General features: G+C 44.2%; 1 protein-coding gene across 1 annotated transcript in view; it reads left to right on the top strand.

Annotated features, from left to right (window-relative positions):
* The window catches only part of Iqsec1 (IQ motif and Sec7 domain ArfGEF 1), a 326390-nt gene that overhangs the window by 67117 nt on the left and 238311 nt on the right, over window positions 1–20962 (top strand).

Raw genomic sequence — 20962 nt, 5'->3', positions numbered from 1 at the left:
GCTGGAGAGATGGCTTAGTGATTAAGAGTATGGACCATTCTTCCAGAGGTCCTGGATTCTATCCCTAGCACCCACATGACAGCTCACAACCATCTCCAATTCCAGGGTATCTGATGCCCTCTTCTGGCATTCTCAAGCACAGCACACATATTGTGCACATACAGACAAAACATACACAGAAAACAATTAAAAAATTAAAACCTGCCAGGTATATATAAAATGTTCTCATCACCAACCTTGTTGTTATTCTTACTAAAAACTATGATTTATTAGGATCTCTTCTTATAAGGTTGTATACAGAAATGTGAATCCTATTGTTTTATTTTATCTGTGAAATTCTTAATTAGAAAATGTGGTTATTCTGCCTTACAGACAAGCAGAAGGGGCTCAGAGAGGTTAAGGAACCTGCTCTTGAGGTTGCACGGCATTAACCGGGTAGAGCCTTATACAGATTTCGTACTGTGTGACTCTAAAGCCACTGCTCATTTTGACACACAAACCTGCAGGCATGCATGAGAGGGAAGGGTCCTGTGGGTGTCAGAAGTTCTCTGGTCATAGTGTGGGCTCTGAGCATTTGGAACAATAGCAGTGTAATGGTGGCTTCCAGTATAATGAGTGCTTCCAGAGGGTGTGGTGTTTGTGGTGGAGTTTTAAGGTCTGCATCAGTCACCAGGAGGTGGGGTGAGAGAAAGGCATCCCAGGAAGAAGGATGTTCAAGGATATGGCCTGGTGCCTGGGTACCTCAGTTTGGTTGAGCATAGTTACTGGGCAGAGCCAGGTAGTGGCAGAGTCTGGGAGCAGTCTGGCCTTCTGGGTGATTAGTTCTTCTGGGGGTCATGGCAAGCCAATGGGAGTGGCTTACTGTGGCACTGATAGCATTCCTGGAAGTGGAGGAGATGGCTTGGACTTGCTCCTAAAAGGGGCATTGGGGAAGGGGTACCTGAGAGACCCTGGACTCTGAGTCTGTGTCCTCATAAGGCTGACATGGACCAGGAGAGATGGGATCTGAGGGAACCCGGAGAGTGGAGTGAAGACCTCAGCAGGGTAGTGCTTCCCACACTCATGCAGAAGTATTGTGAACACTTTCCAGGGACTTCTGGGTTCCGAAACAGCAAGATGAACAGCTTACCGCCAGAAGGGCCTTCCTGACTCAGTGCTGTGGAAGTGGTAGTGAGGGCCCTGTCCCCACAATATAAAGGCAGAATCTGGGCCCCCATTTCCCCAGGCTGTACTCCTAGCACACATTAATTAAGTTGGGATACCCTATCCTATCCTATCCTTCCTTCCTTCCTTCCTTCCTTCCTTCCTTCCTTCCTTCCTTTTTCCTTTCTTTCTTCCTTCCTTCTTTCCTCCCTTCTTTTCTTATAAAGGAACTATGAATTTCTGGAAGTTAGAGGTCACAGCAAGCTTTACTGTGCACCTATTGAGTGCCAGGCAGTTTGGGAACAGAGCATCCAGGGTCCCAGTGCCCAGCCTCAGATCATACCCATTAGCACCTAGGAAAGTGGTAATATTTGTTGAGTGACTCTTATTAGGAGATATGTATCTGGGGCCTTTCCATGGTATTTTTGGATTTGAGGCTTTCTCCTTTTCGTTAGCCAGGCAAAGGAACTGTCGGTTCCCAACAGGTCACATATTCCCATTGACAACATATGCTTACAGGGCTTTGGGGACTACTGACTTTCTCTTTCCCAAGGAATGTCCCCATTTGGGTCAAAGCAAGGTGAATACACTGAGTATTAGCTAAGGGTCCTGAATGCTCACTTGGCTCCTCAGAGGTCCACACTGACACATTACTGGGGAAATCAGGAAGAGATGCCGGCCCTTACCTGTAAAGCTTTGCATGCGGTGCTGTTTCTGCTGCAGCTTCTCTGTGTGAACTGGAATTTTCTGAGTACTTACTGGGGCTCCTGGGCCTAACCCCCAGAAATACTAATGAATCCTCTTCTCTCAAGGACAACACATAGCACTAGAAGGTGTGGTGTCCTGGCATTTAGTATCTGTGGCTAGGAGCAGGTCTGGAATTCAAGATTGTCTTTCTCAGTGCAGCCTATTGAGGTGAAAACAGCTGCCCAAATATAGATGTGTTCCAGATTAGGCTAGATGCAAAACTGATGTTTCTGAAGGTATCAAAGGTGAGGGCAGCTTACATCAGCTGAAAACCTATATGTGCTAGTGCCTGACCTTCCAGCTGTCTCACTGGGTTTTCATGGATGGAGGTGTTCCTGTAACTTACCTTTTACTCATAGGGAACAAGTCTGGGGATAAAAACCAACCAACCAACCAAACAAACACCAGTGACATTGGGTGGAATTGGGATTCAAGCCTGGAGTGTTGGTCTTCGAGGCAGATATTCATTCACCATCTTTTCCTGTCTTCCATGGGGCTGAGGCTTCAAGAGGTGAAGTAGCTCAAGGCTACACAGCCAGTGTGTAATATCACTGCACCTCATGAGCTTCTACTGCAAGATATTAAGTAGAGTGTGGGTAATAGCCTTGTTCCATTCTGATGAGGGAAATGAGGGGAGAGCAGGAAGGGGGGTGGGTGCATAGCTGCAGGTATCATGAGAGGTAAACAGCTCCAGACCTGGACTCAGGCTGCATCTAGCTCTAAGAACTGGAGCAAAGCTGTGGTGTTCAGTATTGGCCTATAGTTTGGGGCTGCAGGCAGCTTGCATGTGCTCAGTCTGAGAGGAGTGAGCTGTGGGCTAGAACTTAAAAAAGCCCCAGGACATGAGATGTCCAAAGTCCTGGTTACCAGGAGACGTTTGAGGGGTGGGCATGTCTAAGAGGGAACAGAAACTGCAGTGAGCTTCTAGCAGAGCCAGACCCTAGGCTCCTGGAAGGCAAGAAGGTCCTCAGGATACCTCCTTGGAAAGAAGCCTCATGGAATGCATCTGCAGCTGGTCAGCAAATACTGGTTGGTGCTTTGGGCCCAGGGGAAGAAATTCATTACAGCGAACTGCAGCACAGGCACGTTTAATCTCTGCTAATTTAACCATATTAGCTAGAGAGATGGAAGTAGAGGGTGAGGATAAGAAAGAGAGGAAGGAAGGGAGAGAGGGAGAAAGAGGAGGGGTTGAAGGAGAGACACATGAGGCAGAGAGACAGACAGACATTCAGACACACACACACACACACACACACAGAGAGAGAGAGAGAGAGAGAGAGAGAGAGAGAGAGAGAGGGAGAAGCTGTGATGGTAGAAGCCATCTGCATCCACTTCTTAGCCCTTAGCTCACGCTGCCCAGTGTGAACCAGGGTCAGGCAACAGGAGCCACTTGATTCAGAGTCCAGGATTTAAAGATAGAAATTTTGGCCCTTGAGCACAAGCTGGTTGACTCTTCTGGGCTGCATCAAGGAGACGATAGCCATCTTTCTAAGGACAAATGGAACTGGAGACAGCAGGAAACTGGCATGTCATTGAGTCTCTTTCTTACTCCAGTCTGGGGGAGAACACCAGCCTAGGGATAACATTTTTCTATAACAACTATCTTCACCCCAACCACTGGTCAAGTGTGAACTGTGGTAAGCCCGCTCTTGTTGCTATGTGTGACTCTTTATATTACTACATACAGATGCACCCACCAATCTTTACTATGCTTCTATCTACCATGAACATTTACTTGGACTTTAAACCTGAGAGGTTTGGTAAATGAATTGATTGGCATGTCACAGAAAGATGTCCTTAGTAGAAATATTTGGTTATCATTTATTCATGGTAGATTTATTGGGCAACTGCTGTGTGCCACTCTGGGGTACAGTAGTGACAGCATTCTTCTCTCTGGATCTTATGTTATGGTAGGGCAAGATAAATGAAGTACACAACAACTCAGAAGACAAGAAAGGAGGTGGCTGAGGTATAAAGACCACACAAAGGTATCCTGAGAGCATAGCTTAGATATGGTGATCAGAGAGCCTTCTGAGAAAGACAGTAATTGCACAGTGAGTGGCAGAAATAAGTTTGAGAGGAAGCTAGAGGAAGGCTATTCCAGAGGAATGAGCAGCCAAGCAGCCACTGTGAACACTGAGGTAGGAATGCTTGAGGAACATCCAGGAGGCTGGTGTGGGCAGAGTAAGTACGGGGGACAGACCCAGATTGTGTCAAACTTTAATTTATGCAGAGAGTGAAGGGAACCCATTGGCAAGTTGGAAGTAGGCGGTGACATTATCAAAGTGCTCTGTGGGATGGATCCTGGAGCAGAGTTGAAATGGCAGCTGGGGGTGGGGCAGCCAGAAGGGAGGACATTCTTGTGACCAAATAGAGATAGGTAGGCTTGGTCAGGGTGGTGACTGTGGGGAGAAGAGGAATATGGATGATGGGTCTTAGGGATGAAGGTGCCAGAACTAGCTCATAGGGTTGGGTGCGTCCCAGGAGGGAAAGAAACAGGGACTCTGATGTGGACTAGGCTGGTTGAGGCTGGGGCTTGGGGCTTGGTTTGGGTGTTGTTTGTAGAGATTTCTATAGGATGCCAAGTGAAGGGATCAGATGAGTGATCAGATACACAAGTTGGGTACTCATGGCTTCACAGCAGCTGAAATTGTAATGATAGGTGTTGCTACAGCCACACCCATCTCTAGCAAGCTTAGGTGGGGTTCTCTAATTGCAGGCTAGATACAGAAATACCAAGGCTCACCTGCTTGCCCACCCTGAACCTCAGGAGCATGGGATAGATTTGTCAGAGTTTGGATGTGTTGGTGGCTATCTCTTGTCAGTGGTCCATGCCTGACCCCATTTAGCTATTATGATATTTGCAAAAATGCCCAACAAAGCCCAAAAACTACATAATGAATCACGGGTCAGATGCATCTTGACATGTGACTCAGGGTTGGTGTACTGAACCCCAATGTAACTTGGAAATTTGGATCTCAAACCTGTTATAAACAGGAGGACTTAAGAATGCTATGTTGATGGTTTGTAGTCCCCTGGAGTATTATGCCTTCTGCAGCTTGGCTTCCATGCCTAGGAGAGGGTCTGGGTGCTACTCCCCAAGACTTAGTCTTGTGCTGTGCCTTGTTTCTTGTCCCAGTAATGATAGATGAGCAAAAAAACCATGCCAGCCCCATCAGAAAACATGGATCGCCTGCACAGATCTGCCTTAGCATGTGGGAGATGGAATAGGCCATGCAAATATGCTGGAGGAAAAAATAAAACGAGACAGAAAGGAAGAAAGTTAGAGGGAAGGAAGGAGCAGAAATAAATAGCTCAACATAGAATCTTGAATGTAGGGCAGCTTCTTTTTAGGAAATACATGATGAAATTTTTAGGAAGCATTATAATTTTGGTAACCTTTTTTAAGCAAAAAAAAAGTGTAAACAAATGTTTGCTGAGTGTGCTCTTAGTATTAACTTAAAATATGTAATATTTCTATCTTTATGAATAAAAAAATGGGTTATATTGTTGACAATATAGTATGATTCACCTTAAAGGTATTTTTCTGGAATGCTGTGTAACCTGATGCTAGTTAGGAGATGGGAATGGATCATTGTAAGAAAGCAAAACACAACCTTGAAAAAAAAAATCCTGAAAGAACAGAAGGCATTTCCTTCATAATCATTTCACAGTCTAAGGCAATTAAAAGGAACTTCAATTGAGTAATTCAGAATTAGAAGATTTAAATAAAAACCAGGATGAGATGAAAAGAAAGAGTAAAAACTGAAGGAAAAAAATCTGCGATCAAAGGAATGTGCTTCAGGAGTTTGGGCATAAGTTAGCAACATCAACAGACAGAACATGTGCTCATGGATAGGAGACAAGGAACGATCAGAAAGGAAGACAGTGCACAGAGAGAAGCTGGGCTGGGGTGAAGTGGGATGGGAAAAGCAGTCCACTTCCTCCAAAAGAAAGCTCAGGTGACTCCCACAAGGATCATAGTGTCTGGATATGGGCAGTTGTTAGGGGACTGAAGCCAAGAAAGAATTGAATTGACAGGTCAGCTAAGCGCCTACCTTTTGGATAAAATCCTCCACTTGAGACACACCCAAGGCAAGATGAAGGCAGGAACCATACTTGTCAACACCAAGGGCACATAGAGGAAGCTGGTTTCTCCTCTGCCAACACAGTTTCAGAAAATGATGGATATGTGTATGCAAGGCCGTGGGTGGTGGGGTGTCCCTGAGAGCAACACCTACAACCTAGATTTGGTTTATGCATGAAAGCAGCTAGCACACTTTCACTGAGACTTAGAGAGGGAACTTCCTTGAAAAGGCTGCTTAAGATGCTGAGACTCATAGCTAAACTTTGGTTAGAGTGCAGGGAATCTTATGAAAGAAGGGGGAGATAGAAAGACCTGGACAGGACAGGAGCTTCACAAAGAAAGCAACAGAATCAAAATTCTGGGCCTACAGGTCTTTTTTGAGACTGATACTCCAACTAAGGACCATGCATGGAGATAACCTAAAACCCATGCATAGATGTAGCCCATGGCAGCTCAGTTTCCAAGTGAGTTCCCTAGTAAGGGGAACAGGGGCTATCTCTGACATGAACTCAGTGGCTGACTCTTTGATCTCCTACCCCTGGTGGGAGGACAGCATTACCAGGCCACAGAAGAAGACAGTGCATGCAGTCCTAATGAGACCTGATAGGCTAGGGTCAGATGAAAGGGGAGATGACTTCCCCTATCAGTGGACTGGGGGAGGGGCAGGGGTGGAGAGGAGGGAGGGAGGGCAGTATTGGCAGGGGATGAGGGATGGGGCTACAGCTGGGATACAAAGTAAATAAATAAAAAATTAATAAAAATAAAAAAGAAAAGTCTGCTTAAAGATTAGGCATATTTGGTTTGTAAATAAACCCAAATGAAGATCTGGGAAGGGAGAAGCTATGATCAAGAACAGGACTTGCATTTTTAAACAGTTGAAACTTGAAATGGATGAGGAGGAAAAGGAAGAACACATGTGTATTTTAAAATATGAATGATGGGCTGGAGAGATGGTTCAGCCATTAAAGGCTAGGCTCACAATCATAAATACAAAACATGAATGATGTGCAGATGATGTAGCCATAAAAACTGGGAAGTGCGTGGCTGGAGAGATAGCTCAGTGGTTAAGAACACTGACTGCAGGGTCTTTCAAAGGCCCTCTGTGGTAGGCTCCTTTCCAGTTCTCTGTCTTCTCCTGCTTCTGACTGAGGATTGCCCTTCTGAATAAGGATTTGCCCTTCTGAATGAGGATTTAGCAACTTCCCTAGAGTCCTTCTTACTTAGCTTCTTTAGATGTACAGATTTTAGTATGTTTATCCTATATTACATATCTAATATCCACTTATAAGTGAGTATATACTATGTGTGTCTTTCTGCTTCTGGGTTACCTCACTCCGGATGATCTTTTCTAGTTCCATCCATTTATCTGCAAATTTCATCACTTCCTTGATTGGGGTATTGAAGCAGAGGTTGAAACTCAGCCAAACTTTGGGCAGAGTGCAGGGAATCTTATGAAAGAAGGGGGAGATAGAAAGACCTGGAGGGGCCAGGAGCTCCACAAGGAAACCAATAGAGCAAAAAAAAAAAAAAAAAAAAAAATGGCCCAGGGGTCCCTGCAGATACCTCAACCAAGGACCATGCATGGAGAGGACCTAAAACCCCTGCCCAGATGTAGCCCATAGACTCAGCCTCCACGTGGGTTCCTTGTAAAGGGAACAGAGGCTGTCTCTGGCATGAACTCAGTGGCTGGCTTTCTGATCACCTCCCCCTGGGAGATGCAGCCTTGTTCAGGCCACAGAGGAAGACAATGCAGCCAGTCCTGATGAGACCTGATAGGCTAGGGTCAGATAGAAGAGGAGGAGGACCTCCCCTATAAGTGGCTTAGGGGAGGGTTATAGGGGGAGAGAGGATTGGGAAGAGACAAGGGAGGGGGCCACAGCCAGGATACAAAGTGAATAAATTGTAATAAAAATAAATTTAAAAAGAGCACTGACTGCTTTTCTAGAGGACAAGGATTAAATTCCAAGTGCCCAAATAGTTTCTCATAACCATTAGTAACTCAAGTCCCAGGAGAATGGACATCCTCTTCTGGCCTCTACAGATACTACAAGGCAAGCATGTGGTACACAGATATATGGGCAAAACACCTATATACGTAAAATGAAAAAAAAAATTAATCATTGATATCTCTTTATTTTTTTCATGTAGCATTTATTTTTTTCTTTATTAATTACACTTTATTCACTTTGTATACCCCCTGTGGTTCCTCCCTCCTCCCGTCCCAATCCCTCCCTTCCTTCACCCTCTGCATGCATGCCCCTCCCCAAGTCCACTGATAGGGAAGGACTTCTTTTCCTTCCTTCTGATCCTAGTCAATTAGATCTCATCAGGAGTGGCTGCATTATCTTCTTCTGTGGCCTGGTAATGCTGCTTCCCCCTCAGGGGGAGGTAATTAAAGAGCAGGCCAATCAGTTCATGTCAGAGATAGTCCCTGTTCCTATTACAATGGAACCCACTTGGATGCTGAACTTCCATGGGCTACATCTGTGCAGGGATCTTAGGTTATCTCCATGCAAAGTGGGTAGAGCATGTCCTGTGTTCTCACCTTCTAAGTGATCTTTTGTGTCCTGTGCTTATTTCTTGTGTTTAGAACATACCGTGTACAACTTCTCTTATGGCAGTATAGAATAGGGACATTTTGAGGATAGACTAAGGTATCCTTGGAATCTGGGGGTACCCACTATTTGAACTGTCCATGTAAGCAAAGAGAAGGGTCATATAAGTCGTGGGAAACTGAGGCATATTCAAACGGAGGTTAGGTAAAGAGACAATTTACAGAGCTGTATGTGAGAAGGAAATTAATCAGGGCTCATGCATCCCTGAAGGACCAGCAACAGTAGGGAGAAGGAGTAATGGAGGTCAGGAGAGGGGTGCTGTTAAAGAACATTCTGAGTATCATAGCTACAGGGAGGACTTTCAAAAGGGGCTGCATGCAGAGTTGCACAGCATCTCCATTTCCAGAGGCCTGCCTGTCTCTCCTTTGTCTTTACTGCCTCCTACTGTGTCCTCACGTACACAGGAGAAGGAAAACCTGAGTGATACACTCTGTGGATGTCAGCCCCCCTTTATGCAAAACATAGCTGGGAAGAAAGGACACTTGAAGGATGGGAGTCCAGGGCTTAAGGTTGTGGGAGCAACTGAGGTTACTGTGCTCTCAACGTTGCCTGGCTCAACAAGGGCTCTCATAAACAGTCTTTATTATTGTTATGGGTCCCTCTATGCCCCTCAGAGTAGGTTCCCAGCACAGACATTATGTAAGTCATGAAACTTCCCAACTTAATCAGTCTTGGGGCTTTAAGTATATTCATTTTTATATAACCATCCCCACCACCTATCTCCAGAACTTTCCCTATACTGCAACTTTCTGCAGTAAGTCTTGACCTCCTTTCCAGCCCTGGTAGTCACCATTCTGCTCTTATGATTTGAGTACTTTCTTCGTTCTTCGGTTTTCTACTGCTGTGAAGAGACACCATGACCACACCAACTCTTAAAAAGAAAAATATTTGGCTTACAGTTCAGAGGTTTAGTGTATTATTGTCATGACAGACATGGTGCTGGAGAAGGAACTGAGAGTTCTACACCTGTATCCACAGGCAGCAGGAAGAGAGAGTGGCTCTGAGACCAGCTGGAACATCTGAAACCCAAAAGCCCAGCCCCAGTGACTACTTCCTCCAACAAGGCCACATCCATCTAACAAAGGCACATCTCCTAATAGTGTTTGTCTGTTGATACTCCCTAGTGATGAAGCATGCAAATATATGAGCCTATGGGGGCCATTCCTATTCAAACCACTACAGATATGAAGTGTCTGACCAAAAGTTTTTTTTTTTTTTATGTGCTATAACCTCCATTTTCATTGTTCAAATGTGAGGCTTTTACTTGTTTATTTTGTTTATTTTTATTTTGTATGTGGGCATGTTTGGGAGTGCATAAGTGAATGTGTGGAAGCCAGAAGTCAACTTAAAGTATCTTTCTTCAGAAATCATCCACCATCTCAAAAATCAAAAACAAAAACAAACAATGTTTTGTTTTTTTGTTTTCCTGAGATAGGGTCACAGAGACCTGGGCCTATGGGTTTGCCAAAGCTAGTTGGCTGGCCAGTGATCCCCAAGGGCCCTCATTGTCATAGCTACTTTTTTATTGCTGTAAATAGATACCATGACTAAGGAAGCATGTAAAAGAGAGCATTTAATTTGGGGGCTTGCTTATAGTTTCAGAGAGTATGTCCATAGCCTGCATGACATGGAGCATGGCAGTCAACCAGGAATGGCAATGGAGCAGTAGCTGAGAGCTTACATCCTGATCCACAAATTGAGAGCAAAAAGCAAGACTGGACTTTTGAAACCCAAAATTCACCCCTAGTGAACACACTTTCTCCAACAAGGACACATCTCCTAACCTTTCCCCAAATCGTTCCATCTATTAGGGATTAAGCATTCAAATCTATGAGTGTATGAGAGCCATTTTCATTCAAATCACCACACCCTTGTAATCTCCTCCCAGTGCTGGGTTTACAAGAGTGAACTACCACACCTGGCTTTTATACAGGCTTAGGTCCTTATGCTTGTGCATCAAGAGCTTTAATGGTTGAGCCATTTCCCCAGCTTCTGGAGGCAGGACTTTCAGCAAATGATTGAATTATAAATGCCCTTACCATATCAATGTATTAATTGGGTGGTGGATTAATTTTGGGGAAGTGGTGGAAATTAGGAGGTGGGGCCTACTTTGAAGGAAGTACATAAATGGTAGTGTGTTCTAGAATGATATACTTTATCATGTCCCTACCCCTCCTGCCTCTTTCTTTACTTCCTTGGCTGCCATGAGTTGACATTCTGTCTCATCTCAGGCCCACAGCAATAGATCCAGCTAACCTCAGACAGTGCTTGCAAATAAATCTGTCTTCCTTTCAGTGCTTTCTCTCAGGTATTTGCTAGTGACCAATAGACTGAGGAGCTCCATACTGTCTCTGTGGAGTACAATGTCCTTTGTTTTTGCCTTATTTCATTTAGCATAGTATATTTATTGTATGCTAGAATTCTCTTCCTTTGTAATGTTGAATTATACACTGATAATGTGAATAGGCTACATTGGGTTTATTTGTTGATGACAATTTGTTACTATGATGAATGCTATATGAACACAGCTGATCAAATACCCTTGACACTCGGCTTTGAGTCTGTGTGTACATGGCAGAAGTGAAATCACTGATCATACATGAGTCTGTGCTGGAGTTTTTGAGGCTGCCAGTGGGGTTTCTGTAACAATGTACTATATTCATTACTTTTCTCCTCGCTGTGACCTAATGCTTGACAGGTAATTTAAGGGGGCTGGCAAGATGACTCAGCAGGTAAAGGCACTTGCCACCAAGCCTGAGGATCTGAGTTTGATCCCTCGCATCTACACAATACAGGGAAAGAACAGACCTAAAGGTTGTGCTCTGACCTGCACATGTGAATACACACAATGAATAAATAAACAAACAAACAAGTGGATTAATGAATGAAATAAAAGGGAGGAGAGACTGACTTTGTCTCTTTTTGAGGGGATACCGACCATCATGGTGGGGAAGTCATGGAAACCAGAGCGACTTAAAGCTGTGGCGTGAGAATGGGAGGTGATTGGGTATCATCAATTAGAAAGCACAGAGGTGGGACTGGAACACTGGTGCCCTTCCCCCAATCAATCTACTTACCCCAGCTATCTCTTAATGGTACCATGATCTCAACATTGCACCACCAGTTAAAGATCAAATGTTCAAACATGAGAGCCTGTGGGAGATTTCATACTGATAGTGTAACATGTACCATTTAGCCCTACCAACACATCTGCGCATCTTTGTTAATACTTGTTACTGCCTTGGTTTTTTAAAAATTAGATTCATTTATATTATTTTTATGTCTTTGAGTGTTTTGCTTGTGTGTATGTATATGCTAGGTACCTGCAGAGATCAGAAGAGTGCATAAGATTCTCTGGAACTGGAGTTACGTACGGATGGTTATGAGCCACCATGTGGGTGCTGGGAGTTGAATCCAAATTCTCTGCAAGAGCAGAAAATTCTCTTAAGTATTAAGCCATCTCTCTAGCCTCCTATTGCTTTTTTAAATAGTAGCTATCCCAGTAATTAGAAGATAAAAAATAAATATGAATAGATAGGTGATTGGATGCACAGATGGATGGTGGATAGTGTATGGATGGGTAGATGGATGGTAGTTGGATGAATGGACAAATGGTTGGATTCATGGGTAAATGGTTGAATACCTAGAAGAATGAATGGTATGTGGCTGGGTAGATGGGTGGTTGGCTAAATGAATGGATGAGTGGTTGTATATACAGGTGGATGGATGGGTAGATGGGTAGTTGTCTGGATGAATGAATGGTGTGTGGATCGATATATGAGTGAATGAATAATTGACTGGATGAATAGATGGGTAGTTGGATGCATGGTTGGATGGATGGATGAATAGATGCATGGATGGATAGATGGGTGAATGCATGGAAAGATGGATGGTTGGATACATGGTTGGATGTATAGATGGTTAGTTGCATGAATAGATGGATGGTTGGATGTGTGGTTGGATGTATAGATGTATAAGTTGCATGGATAGCAGCAATGTCTGTTTATTAAAGCAAGACTCCTTATGGTGGTTTAAATGAAAATGTCCCCATAGGGTCATATGTTTGAATGGTTGGTCCCCAGTTAATGGGACTGTTTGGGAAAGATTAGTGGTGTGGCCTTGTTGGAGAAGGTGTGCCACTGGGGTTGTGTGTTGAAGTTTTAAAAGTCTTTACCAGTCTCTCTCTCTCTCTCTCTCTCTCTCTCCCTGCTTCCTGTAGATTAGAATATAAAGCTCTTAGCTACTGCTCCAGCACTATGCCTATCTGCTTCACACTATGATTATTGTGGACTAGCCTTTAAAACTGTAAGCAAGCCCCCAGTTAAATGCTTTTTTTTTTTTTTATAAGAGTTGCCTTATTCATGGTGCCTCTCCACGGCAATAAATAGAACAGTAACTAAGATATCCCTTTTTATAGAAACTTTATGCTAGAGTGTGCATTAGAAAATAATGGAGTATTTCTTTTAAGATACTCTGTAAATTTTATCATTTGTCTTAATTAGCAGGATATTTAAGTGTGTGTGTGTGTGTACTGGTTATGTGTGTGAATGTATGTACACTTGCTTGTGGAGGCCAGAAGTGAATGTTGATCACTCTCCATATTGTGTTTTGAGGCAGGGTCTCTCATTGAACCTGGAACACATTATTTGTCTAGACCATCTAGCTAGTGATCTTTAGGGATGTATCTGTCTCTGCTTCTCCCAGTGTTAGGGTCACAGATATGTGCTATCATACCCAGATTTATGTGGGTTCTGGGGATTTGAACTCAGGTGCTCCTCATACTTGTGCAGTATGTGCTTTACCAACTATTCACCTCACCTGCCCCTAGGAATTGGATGTAACAAAGCTCTTCAAAAGGCCATAGCATGTATGGCTATAAATGAGTTCTTAGCAATATGGATGCAGAGGCTGAAGTAGTGAATTAGTGACTATATACTTTGCTGTGATGTTTAGAGCACAACCCACCTTATGGAATACTGAGAGTGTAAATATTGCCCTGTCAACAAAGCCATCACTTGAAAACACACACACACACACACACACACACACACACACACACACTGCTGCTTCAAGGTGCTTCAAGGTCCTTCAAGGTGCTGAAAGCTATGGCTGTGACAAGCACTACGCATCTTATTACATCAGTCTTCTCACTGTCTCCTCTCCCAGATCCTTTTCCAGTCGGTCCATAGGAATGACTTACAGAGCTCAGTACTAATCAGTGATGAAGTGCAAGCTCCAAGAACTCAAGTTTAAGCTTCAGACACTTCGATCCCTAGCCATGTGGCCATGAGCAAGAACGCAGATTCTTTGAGGATCAATCACTCCTCAGTAAGACCAAGAATAGTCAGCCTCATCTCTACTCATCATGCAGATGAGTAAGTCTACATAGCTTCTTGTTAATCAAGTGTTAAAATGAGAACGCTGGAAACCAGAAATCACTCAACTTGATTTGCTCATCTTAGTGACTGTTTGCGGGCATATGTCATAGCCTGCTGCAGTTAACTCAGCACTTTTACATCCATTATCTTTGTAAGTCCAAGAAATCATAGTCTTTAACTATATTAGTTACTTGTCTTGTTGTGCTAACTGACTAAAGTGATTTAAGGAAAGAAGGGGATTTGGCTCACAATTTGAGGATACACTGGGGGAGGTATGTTGCTGAGAACAGCTCTGTCTGTGGTGTCACAAGTGTGGTCACATTTTGTCTAAAATCATGAGGTAGACATGAATGCTAGTGCCCAGCTTCCTTTTTTCTTTTTATTCAGTCTGGGATCCTAGTCCATGGCATGGTGCTACCCACATTAAGAATAGATCTTCTCTCCTTATTTAAACCTTTTTGGAAACACCCTCATAGATACAGGGTTATGTTTCCATGGTGATTCTGGTGATTCTAAATCCAGTCAAGTTGACAGTGAGGCTTAGCCATCATAAGTACACCCTTATCAACTTGACACCCAAACACATCACTTAAAACCATGGCATTTTACCTTTTGCTCCTAAAATATCATTTTTATCTCATAATGAAAAATGAATTTAGTCCAAAAGTTCCCATAGTCTTTAACAGCACCAACACTGTTCAGAAGCCCAAAGTCTCTTCTGAGACTGTGAGACCCCAAATAAAAATGAAAAATAAAACAAATTGTATACTTTGAACATACAGTGGCACAAGGTAAACAGTTCCATTCCAAAAAAATATGTATGGGAGCATAGTTAGGAAATATGTGGCTAAAGGAAGACTGAAACTCAGCAAGGGCAAACATCAAATCCTGTATCTCTGTGTTCAATTTCTGGGGCTCATGAAAGAATCATTTGGGCTACTAAGGACTAAGCTAGCTGCCCCCCTCCATCTCTGGTGCCTTCACATTACACATTTCACAATTCTTGGATAGGCTCTACTCCAGATTTGCAGTTTTCCTTAGCTGACAGCCTATGGTCCTGGAATTGCCAACATCCTGGGGTCTCTGTTGCAGCTTATACAGCTTCACACAATGATCTCTCAGGCCCTCCTTGCAGGGGCCCCTATTGTACTTCAGCAGTATATGTGGTGTGTTCGATATGTTGGGATGATGTGTGGTGTGTGCATTCATATATGGTACGGTACTATGGTGCATGTATGCTTTGTATGGTATATATAGTGTATGTGTGGTATGTATTGTGTTATACATGTGTATGGTTTATATCGTGTGTATGATATGTGTATGACATGTCAGTATGCCATGTGTAGTATGTATAATCTGTGTGGTATGTTGATGCAAGGTGGTGCTTAAGGTTATAGCATTGGGTAGAAGTTGTATATATGTCTCCTAGGAATTCTATCGTAGTTGTGTCTGTGCCTAGTTTCAGTTACTTTCAGGAAAGCTGTTCTTTTCAGACCATGACCCTGAAAAGCAGCAAGGTTGCCCTCAAGTTACCTTGGTTAAGAGATGTTCTGTCATTTGCATGAGCAGGTTCCTAAGGACAGCAGGTGGGATCCTAGGTGTCACTGCTTCTCTGGGCAAAGAATCTTGTGGATCTGAGCAGATGGTGTGGAGCAACCTCAAGTCCAGGGCTGGAAAAGAAAGCTGAAGAGGATGGTAGGCAGGGTGGGAGGTGGGACATGCAGAAGACATGTGGTGAACAATGTGTGACCTGGGCTTGTTGGCACAGCTTCAACAAGATGTAAGGAGAATTGTGTGTAGTGCTTTTGCAGTTCTTTGTGAGGAACTGGCTCACCCTTAAGGAAGAAGGGTGTGCTCAGAGTGGCAGTTTTGTAAGTATGTACTTTCTGAGTCCTTAGCTCTTGTGTCCACTCATTTCCCAAAAAAGATATTATCATACATCCTCGTAGATATTACCTCTCAGGCTATCTTCTTATCCTTGTAGTCTTTGCCTAAGCTGAGTTATATACCATTGCTCCACCCTGGAATTTTCTGTATTTCTGTGTTGGGGCGGGAGCAGAGGATAGCCATGGTTGTCATTCCTCAGGAACCATCCACCTTGTTTTCTGAGAAAGAGTTTCTTACTAGCCTGGAACTTGTCAAGTAGGCTAGGCTGGTTGGCCAGTGAGCTCCAAGGATCTACTTGTCTCTACCTTTCCAACACAGGGATTGTAAACACACACTGTCACAATAGCCATTTTCTTTTAATATGGGTGCTAAGGCTCAAACTCAGAGTCCTCTCATGTTTGCAAGGCAAGCACTTTACCATCTGAGCCTTCTCCCCTGCTCCCGATCTCACTCTTGACACTGTCTATTTTTGCCCCCTGCTTTTCAGATAGATCTCTGTCCCCTGTGCCACAGGCAGGCAATTCTTGGCTGTCGAATGCATGGAAGATTGAATACACTATTTTTATGTAAATGTGTTTTTATTATCCAAGCAAGAGAAAGCATTACAGGAAATCTGGAAGGGAGAGGGTAAAAAATGACCCATCAGCTTTCCCAGGCACAGCTGTGGTCACAATGTGCACTCCCCACTGCTCCATTTTCCCACAAAACCAGTAAATATGGGTTTCTGCTTTACTTTAGCAGGAGAAGCCACCCCACCCAGGGATATCCACCCTGGTAGGCCCTGTACTTAGAGCTCACCTATTTCAATATGACAGAATGCTTTCTGGTGGGATCATAGCTTGAGGAATGGAGGATCACGTCAGACAGATAGGCTATGCCAAAGGTCACTCAAAAAATAAGTGTGCACAGCCAGCAGGCACTGGAGCCAGGATTTGAAGTCTGTCTGGGTCCCAGCTTTAAGTTACCACTGAGTCACCATAAGACTGTGAACATTTCCCTAGAGGGCCACAATGTCCGAGGATATTGCAGCCTACTATGCTCCAGGAGGCTGATACCATCAGGGACTGAACTTCATGAAATATGCTTCTTATTCTAAGTCACATTGCTGGTCCTATGTCTTCCTTGGTTGTCCTGTTCTCAGGGTGTGTCTGACTCATGGTGGCTGACTTTACACTGGCATGAAATGTCCCATACAGATGATTCTCACTGTAGTGCCCTATTCAGTAAATTTAATGAGACAATCAACAGTTTCATATAAAACAGGCTTTGGGTCAAGGGTTTGGCCACCATTGGCCAATGGGCTGAAGGCATATTTAAGGGGGACTAGGCAGAGTGTGTCTTTGACTTGGTGGTATTTTCAATTTATGCCAGGTTTACTGGGATGTAACCCCATTGTAAGTCAAAGAGCATCTGTAATTACTCTTTACTCTGATTCGCCAGGTGGGTACAGATGCCTCAGGGGGAACAGTGAGCAGCCGTCTTTAGCTGTGGAATGGCTGTTTAAATGTTTTATGCATATAAAGATGCAGGCTTACGTTTTAGGGAGGTGGTGGGGGGAGCCCACAAATGGGCCATTAGCATCAAGAGACTAGCAAGTAAATGAACTTTTAATGTCCAGATGAGCTTGCTGGCCACAGGACTAAATTGCAGAGGTTCTCTAGGGTGAAGAGCCGGAAATTGTGAGAGTCGGAGAAGACAATCAAGGTGAGCCTGGTAGCCCTCAGCTGCTTTGGCCCCAGTTGAGCACTTCTTAGCAGGTTCTCCTCTATGTAAAATTCATTTGTTATTTCAGATCATATATGCTAACAGTTTATAAGCCCTGCCCTTGGGCTACCCAGAGGAGCCCACGTATCCAGGCTGGGAACACCATGCTCCACTCCCACCTATGACCTTGGGCAGGTCACTAGGATTCTCTGAGACTGGGGCTCCCTTTCCTCTGGACTGGGGCACTTACTACTAGCAATCTAATGGCTGGCTGACCTTGTGCTAAAGTGTAATGAATTCACCTTCTCCGGGGCTTGGCATGAATATGGGAGGCAGAGCATTGCTTCACTTCTAGAGTCCCAAGTGGAGTCTGTTGGGAGGGGAGTGCTGGCAGGAATTATCCATCCCTAAAAGCCTTGATCTGGAAAGCATAAGGTAGTGGCCACTTCGAGCTTACCTCAGCTTCATATGGATTTGGCATGTAAAGTCACCAAATAAGTTAATCACACTCCTGCTTGGAGTTTCAGATAGTATTGGTGCTACGCAAGGCTGTGTAACCTTGGCTGTCTTCCTATCGGCCCCTCTGAACCTCAGCGTATTCACCTGTAAAGGGGACAGATGGATCCCTGCTGGGTTAGGATGCTAATGCCTAGCTTATCCTGACTCTCTCAGAATGATAGTTTCCTCTTGTAAGTTGGGACTCACCTTAGTATCTCCTGCAGCTGTGTGGCCAGCAGAGCCTGTGGTGAACAGCATCTGGATGCCATTGAACATTGCAGCTAGCATGGTAATAGGAATCCTGGCTATCCTTCAGCACATGCAGCCCATGCTGGCTTCCAACTTACTGTGTAACTAAAGATGATCTTCAACTTCTGGTCCTGTCTCCATCTCCCAAGTGCTAAGGTTTCAGGCAATCACCACTTTACCCAGGCTTATCTGGTACTGAAGATAGAACTCAGGGCTTTGTTCCTGCTCAGCAAGCACTCTGCTAAATGAGCCACATCTCCAGCCACTTGGGTTCCAAGTCACATCTGCAAATGTGACAGAGGGTAAATGTGCATGTAGGTGGTAAATGCTGGCTGCTGACAGACTATGGAAGAATTTCATGTGTGCCAGGCTTGACCAGAAACTGAGCCCCTTGCCCTTGTTCAAGGCCATGTGGGTACCACTTACCTAGACAGTGTCCTGAGTTACTGGTCTGTTGCCACAGAGACTGCCCTTCATGAAGATGATTGTGAGCACCTGAGTAGTGTATTGGAGAATCTGATTTTTTTAAAGTCTCACTTTTATGTAGGAATACATATTTTCCATGATGAAGAAGGGAGCTGTGGATTCATTTGTAGAGGGAGCACTTTGTTCATAAGAAACCTCAAGACTTTTGCAAGGTCCCTATTAGAGGCAGGTGAATCCCCAGGCTTTCAGGAGGCAGTGGCCTTTGATGTTTTTGCCACATTCATCCTAAAGCACGTAGGCCCTCTGAGTTGAGCCTGCCCTCTTGAGAGCATCCCATCTACAGCCCTTCAATCCTCCCTACCTGTCTCTGTCCTGGAGAACACTCTCCTTGGTTGTGAGCCAATCTGGGAACCCATGCCACCCTTCCCTGATTTCTGCTGCACATAACATGGGGCAAATCTGGCTAAGACATAGTGAATTGGCCCTGTGGCTGCTGCTTTCCAGCCAGCCTAGTTTTCCTCTCAAAGGTTAGGGTTTGGAGCTACTCCCAGGACTCCAGAGCAATTGTAGGGGTGGTGAAAGAAATCCTCCCACCTAGCTGAGATCTCCTTAGTAGCTCTGCTCCTTTTCTTCTGTATAGGAACTTCTAACAGGTTGTTGATACATTCAAGGGACAGGGTTGGCCATGGAAAAGATGTCACATTCTCAAAGTGGTAGGAAGTAAGCCTTATTACTGGAAAGGAAGCAAGGAGAATTGGTAAGCTGCTCACCAGCCAGCTCTCAGGCTGCTTACCAGCAGATAGGTCAAGTGGCAGCAGATAAGTAAAAACACAGGGCCAGCTGCATGCTTCTGCAGGCTGCAGGGTCAGAGGTCTGGCTTGAAGGAGGAAGGGGGAAGGGAGGCAGGAGAAAGGGAAAGGAAAGAATGGAGGGGTGTAGAAAGGGTGATAGAGAAAATGTCCTTGTTGTATACTTGAGCATATTTTAGATATATGCCTAGGAGTGGTATAGCTGGATCTTGATGTAGCACTGTTCCTAATTGTCTGAGAAAGCGCCAGATTAATTTCCAAAGTCATTGTATAAGTTTACATTCCTCTTTAGGAGGGTTCCCCTTTCTCTACATCCTCTCCAGCATGTGTTGTCACTTGAGTTTTTGCTCTTAGCCATTCTGATGGGTGTAAGATGAAATCTCAGGGTTGTTTTGATTTGCATTTCTGTGATGACTAAGGATGGTCAGCATTTCTTTAAGTGTTTCTCTGCCATTTGATATTCCACTATTAAGAATTCTCTGTTTAGCTCTGTACCCCATTTTTTAATTGGATTACTGATTTGTTGCTGTTTAACTTCTTGAGTTCTTTATATATTCTGGATATTAGCCCTCTGTCAGATATAGGGTTGGTGAAAATCCTTTCCCAATCCGTAGGCTGTCATTTTGTTCTGACAACACTGTCCTTTGCTTTACAGAAACATTTCAGTTTCATGAGGTCTCATTTATTGATTGTTGATCTTAGAGCCTGTGCTGTTGGTGTTCTGTTCAGGAAGTTGTCGCCTGTGCCAATGAGCTCAAGGCTCTTCCCCACTCTTTCTTCTAACAGGTTTAATATATCTGGTTTAATGTTGAGGTCTTTGATCCACTTGGAGTTTAGTTTTATGCAGGGTGATAAGTATGGATCTATTTGCATTTTTCCACACGTAAATATCCAGTTAGACCAGCACCATTTGTTGAAGATGCTTTCTTTATTCCATTGTATGGTTTTGGCATCTTTATCAAAAATCAGGTGTCCATAAGTGTGTGGGTTTATTTCTGGGTCTTCTATTCGATTTTATTGATCCTGATGCTCCAACCAAGCACCATTCATGGAGATAACCTAGAACCCCTGCACAGATGTAGCCCATGGCAGCTCAGTCTCCAAATGGGCTCCCTAGTAAAGGAAACAGGGGCTGTCTCTGACATGAACTCAGTGGCTGGCTCTTTGATCACCTCCCCCTGAGGCAGGGGATAGCCAGCCTTACCAGGCCACAGAAGAAGACTATGAAAGACAGTCCTGATGAGACCTGATAGGCTAGGGTCAGATGGAAGGGGAGGAGGTCCTCCCCTATCAGTGGATTGGGGAAGGGGCATGGGAGGAGATGAGGGAGGGAAAGAGGGCGGGATTGGGAGGAGATGAGGGTGGGGGCTACAGCTGGGATACAAAGTGAATAAACTGTAATAAAATTATATTGAAAAA

The sequence above is a fragment of the Meriones unguiculatus genome, chromosome 5 (genome assembly GCF_030254825.1).
Source record: "Meriones unguiculatus strain TT.TT164.6M chromosome 5, Bangor_MerUng_6.1, whole genome shotgun sequence".
In the NCBI taxonomy this organism is placed as follows: domain Eukaryota; kingdom Metazoa; phylum Chordata; class Mammalia; order Rodentia; family Muridae; genus Meriones; species Meriones unguiculatus.
Note: the sequence above shows the minus strand (reverse complement) of the source record. Positions and strands in the feature narration are given on the sequence as shown.